Source organism: Etheostoma cragini, chromosome 21 (genome assembly GCF_013103735.1).
Source record: "Etheostoma cragini isolate CJK2018 chromosome 21, CSU_Ecrag_1.0, whole genome shotgun sequence".
In the NCBI taxonomy this organism is placed as follows: domain Eukaryota; kingdom Metazoa; phylum Chordata; class Actinopteri; order Perciformes; family Percidae; genus Etheostoma; species Etheostoma cragini.
The window spans coordinates 18,043,596-18,049,343 of record NC_048427.1 but is presented as its reverse complement, the minus strand read 5'-3'; positions in this window follow the sequence as shown (position 1 = coordinate 18,049,343).

Below are 5,748 nucleotides of genomic sequence, written 5' to 3'. Positions count from 1 at the left end.
ACACACACACACACACACACACACACACACACACACACACACACACACACACACACAGTGTGTGTCTTATGGAATGACACGCTTCCTAACCTATCAGTCAGTCAGTAATAGCACTACATGTCCCGCACTTCACCATTACAATCAATTAGATCTGCTTACATGCAGTGGGGGTCGAAGGTTTGGGCAGCCAAGGTAAAAATTTGTATTAATGTTCAGAGATAAGCCGAGAAAATATGAAGAAAAAAAAGCCATCAAATGACAGATTACACATTGGTATAATATGTCACAAAAAGTTAGATAATAATTTACACTTTCCAAATAACAGAAAACAAAAAAATGGCATCTGCAAAGGTTTGGGCACCCTGCAGAGTTTCTAGCATGCACCCCCCCCTTTAGCAAGTATCACAGCTTAGAAACGCTTCTCGTCACCAGCCAAGACTCTTTTGATTCTTGTTTGAGGTAGTTTTGCCCATTCATCCTTCCAAAACTCTTCCAGTTCTTTGAGATTTCTGTCACACACTGCTCTTTTAATGTCTAGCCATAGATTTACATAGAACACATAGGATTTTGAGGTGTGTTTAGGATTATTATCCATTTGTAGAAGCCATCCTCTCTTTAACAAGTTAGCGTCCAAAATGTATTGAAATTTTATTTAATCCATTTTTCCTTCTACTCGTGAAATGTTCCCTGTGCCACTGGCTGCAATACAATGCCAAAGCATGATTGTTCCCCCCAATGCTTAACAGTTGGACAGAGGTTCTTTTAATAAATTATATTCTGTGCCCTTTCTTCCACAAACGTACCTTTGGTCATTCCGGCTAAAAAGTTCTATTTTAACCTCAATGGTCCACAGAACTTCTTCTCACAATGCATCAGGCTTGTCTATATGGTCATTTGCAAACTTCAAACACTGATTTTTGTGGTGAGGACGTAGAAGAGGTTTTCTTGTGATGACTCTTCCATGAAGACCATATTTGTACAAGTATCTCTTTATAGTGGAATGGTGTACCAGAACTCCAGTATCTCCAGGTCTTTCTGAATGGATCGTGCAGTCAAAAGTGGGTTTGGACTTGCTTTTCTCACAATCCTGCGATATTTTTCTTGGTCTTACAGATCTTGCTTTAACTTCCACTGCTCCTGATGACGGCCATTTCTTAATTACATTTTGAACAGAGGATATCGGCATTTGCTATCTTCTTATAGCCTTCTCCTGCTTTGTGAGCGTCAACTATTTTCAGTTTCAGTTTTCTAGACAGCTGCTCAGAAGAAGCCATGTTGCTGATTGTTGGGGCGAGGTCAGATGATTCTGGTCATTCAAAACATTAGGATTGACATCAACTGGTCTTTCCAGACGACGATTGAGAACAATCCATGACACTGTCCGGTCTCAGCTTTCCAATTTCAAAGAACAGAATACACTATAAAGCTATAAATGATGAAAATATGAAAAGAACTGTCATTTTATATTCACAAAATAAATCTCATCTTGCACTATAAACTCTGCAGGGTGCCCAAAACTTTTGCAGACAACATTTTTTCGTCTTCTGTTAATCTGATAGTTTAGATGATGGAAATAAAATCTAACTTTTTGAGACATATTTTACAAATATCTAATCTGTTATTTGATGCCATTTGGAGATTTTTTCCATCTTTTATTGGCTTCTTTATGCACATTAATAAAGATTTGTACATGGGGTGCCCAAACTTTGGAGCCCCACTGTATCACAGCATCTAATCCTGTTGTAACTGTGATCTAATCAGAAAACATCTATGTGTCTGCCTACTGTCTGTCTGGGTATGTGTATACTAAACTCACACCACACAAACCTATCAGTAGTTTCTGTTAATTGTCTATGTGCCATCAATCATGGTTGGAAGTGGTAATGGGAGTGGACTCCAGAGTTTATTTGGAACCCATCGACCCCAACCTCTTTCCCATCTCTGTCCCGGTCTTAAATCAGGGTAAGATCATCAGCTGTCGGGCTAAAAGCTGCACCTCCTTCTCTGTATCCTCGTCCTCCTCTCTAATGAGATTGCCTGCTCTGTGTGGGAGGGTTCCAGACAACTGCTAGTGGTTCCTAGACCCCTGCTTTAATGTGAATGTTAACAAGAGCATTAAGATCAGAAAGTACACTTACACAGACCAATATCCTAATTCATACTCTCACTTCTACTTGTGAGCAGGATAGACAGAGGGAGGTGGATCAAGTCCAGGGACGCCCAGTAAAGCTGGGTATTGTTCACATTATTACGTTGCTCATATTATGCTCATTTTCAGTTTCATAATTGTATTTAGAGGTCCCACCAGAATAGATTTATGTGGTTTAATTTTCAGAAAACAATTTTTTTTGTACTGCACATTGCTGAGGCTCGTCTTTTCACCCTGTGTGTTGAGCTCTCGGTTTTAGCTACAGAGTGAGGCATCTCACATCTGTACCATCTTTTTTGTGAGTTGCACATGAGCAGTAAGGACAACTAGCCAGTCAGAAGCAGAGTATGAGGGTGTGCCATGTTGGCAGCTAGGCAAGCATGTGTTACAAAGTGGCGCACGTTTGTCTCTGAAGTAAAGGCTGGACAACAGTAGAGCTGTTTGGAGCAGTTTTTGAACAATGTTTCTTGTTAGAGATGGTAAGTCCCTTTGGGGGGGCTTTGGGGCTTTTTCACTTTGTAAATCTATAACGTCCACAAAAAAGATATACAACGTGATAAAGAAAAGGAAAAAGAAAAAGCATAGTATGAGCACTTTAACTTAACACCTCTTAAACAACGTACATATTTTGACACTTTTCTCATCTTAATAATTCAAACAATTACACATGACTTTGTGGCTATAATAAGGTGATGTGAGAAATTGCTACCTAGCAGATCAGCAACCGCAGTCCACATTAACAATGGTTGCCAATGCCACCCCACATAACATAGAAAAATGAAGAGACCTCAATATTAAGAGTCACACAACACAGATGGCAGAGAATGACAGGTGGATGGCAGGTAGGTTTAACCCCTGGTCATCAGTTAGGTGGAACCTGCTAAACAAGCAGCTCATATCCAGCCCGAAAATTGAAACTGCTATTTTGTTTCACCTCATTCATTCAGCTCGACGCTAGGGCTGAACGATATTGGGTTTTAGCATCGACAATGCGAATTCCCCATGCGCGATAGTCACATTGCAGGCCGTTGCAATGTTGACATAATCCTTTGTTTCTGCTTGATAGAAAAGTAAACTTCCACTGTTCTACTTTAACATGATTATTACCACCCGACCCTTCCCCTTTAAGACAAGTAGCCATGTGGACAACGTGTGTATGTGACGTTTTGATGGGTAGTCAGTGAAGCTACCGCAGACAGCGTTTTAAGTTCGCTGCAAATACAAACTAAATCAGTTGATTAATGCAACATAATCCCAATGTCTCCCGGCTATTTCCACCCGCAGAAAGCTGCTACCAGCCAGGCTAAAGCTAATATAGTTAGCCTAAAGTAACAAGCAGAAAGCTGCTACCAGCCAGGCTAAAGCTAACATAGTTAGCCTAAAGAAACAAGCAGAAAGCTGCTACCAGCCAGGCTAAAGCTAATATAGTTAGTCTAAAAATATAAAGCTGAAAGCTGCTACCAGCCGGGCTAAAGCTAATATAGTTTGCCTTGAGATCCACGGGGTCCGTCTGTCCCAACTAACTTTACAGTCCAGTGTATTTCTACCTAATTCCCCTCTGGAAAACCACTTCAGAAGAGTAACGTTAGTCACAGGTTACTTGCTTTGGTGTTTGTGAAGCACAAAAGTTCAACAAAGAATGGTTCACATTAGAAAAGAGCCTTTTTCATGTTTTTCTTCTACATAGATGCAATCCCCTACAAAATCACCGCAGTAGTCAAGAATGATTTATATTTGATGAGATATTTATCCATCCATCCATCCATCTGTGACCGCTTATCCGGTATCGGGTCGCGGGGACAGCAGCTCCAGCAGGGGACCCCAAACTTCCCTTTCCCGAGCCACATCAACCAGCTCCAACTGGGGGATCCCGAGGCGTTCCCAGGCCAGGTTGGAGATATAATCTCGCCACCAAGTCCTGGGTCTTCCCCGAGGCCTCTTCCCAGCTGGACGTGCCTGGAACACCTCCTTAGGGAAGCGCCCAGGAGGCATCCTTACCAGATGCCCGAACCACCTCAACTGGCTCCTTTCGACACGAAGGAGCAGCGGCTCTACTCCGAGCTCCTCTCGGATGAGTGAGCTTCTCACTCTATCTCTAAGGGAGACGCCAGCCACCCTCCTGAGGAAACCCATTTTGGCCGCTTGTACCCTGGATCTCGTTCTTTCGGTCATGACCCAGCCTTCATGACCATAGGTGAGGGTAGGAACGAAAATTGCCCGGTAGATCGAGAGCTTTGCCTTCTGGCTCAGCTCCCTTTTCGTCACAACGGTGCGATAAACGGAATGTAATACCGCACCAGCTGCTCCGATTCTCCGACCAACCTCACGCTCCATTGTCCCCTCACTCACGAACAAGACCCCAAGGTACTTAAACTCCTTCACTTGGGGTAAGGACTCCTACCCGAAGAAAGCACTCCATCGGTTTCCTGCTGAGAACCATGGCCTCAGATTTTGAGGTGCTGATCCTCATCTCAGCCGCTTCACACTCGGCTGCTAACCGATCCAGTGAGTGCTGAAGGTCACAGGCTGATGATGCCATCAGGACCACATCATCTGCAAAAAGCAGCGATGCGATCCTGAGCCCACCAAACTGCAACCCCTCCCCGCCCTGACTACGCCTCGATATCCTGTCCATAAATATTATAAACAGGATTGGTGACAAAGCGCAGCCCTGGCGGAGGCCAACCCTCACCTGGAACGAGTCCGACTTACTGCCGAGAACCCGGACACAGCTCTCGCTTTGGTCATACAGAGATTGGATGCCCCTGAGAAGGGACCCCCTCACCCCATACTCCCGCAGCACCTCCCACAGTTTCTCCCGGGGGACCCGGTCATACGCCTTCTCCAGGTCCACAAAACACATGTAGACTGGTTGGGCATAATCCCACGCTCCCTCTAGGATCCTTGCGAGAGTAAAGATATGATCCGTTGTTCCACGACCAGGACGGAATCCGCATTGTTCCTCTTCAATCCGAGGTTCGACTATCGGCCGAACCCTCCTGTCCAGCACCTTGGAGTAGACTTTACCAGGGAGACTGAGAAGTGTGATACCCCTGTAATTGGCACACACCCTCTGGTCCCCCTTTTTGAAGAGGGGAACCACCACCCCGGTCTGCCACTCCTTAGGCACCGTCCCAGACCTCCACGCAATGTTGAAGAGGCGTGTCAACCAAGACAGCCCCTCCACACCCAGAGCTTTGAGCATTTCTGGGCGGATCTCATCAATCCCTGGGGCTTTGCCGCTGTGGAGTTGTTTGACTACCTCAGCGACCTCCACCAGGGTAATTGACGACAATCCCCCATCATCCTCCAGCTCTGCCTCCACCACAGAGGGCGCGTCAGCTGGATTTAGGAGTTCCTCAAAGTGCTCCTTCCACCGCTCTATAACCTCCCCAGTTGAGGTCAACAACGTCCCATCCTTACTGTATACAGCTTGGATGAGTCCCCGCTTCCCCCTCCTGATGTGGCGAACGGTTTTCCAGAAGCACCTTGGTGCCGACCGAAAGTCCTTCTCCATGTTATCTCCGAACTTCTCCCACACCCGCTGCTTTGCCTCTGTCACGGCAGAGGCTGCAGCCCTTCGGGCCCGTCGGTACCTT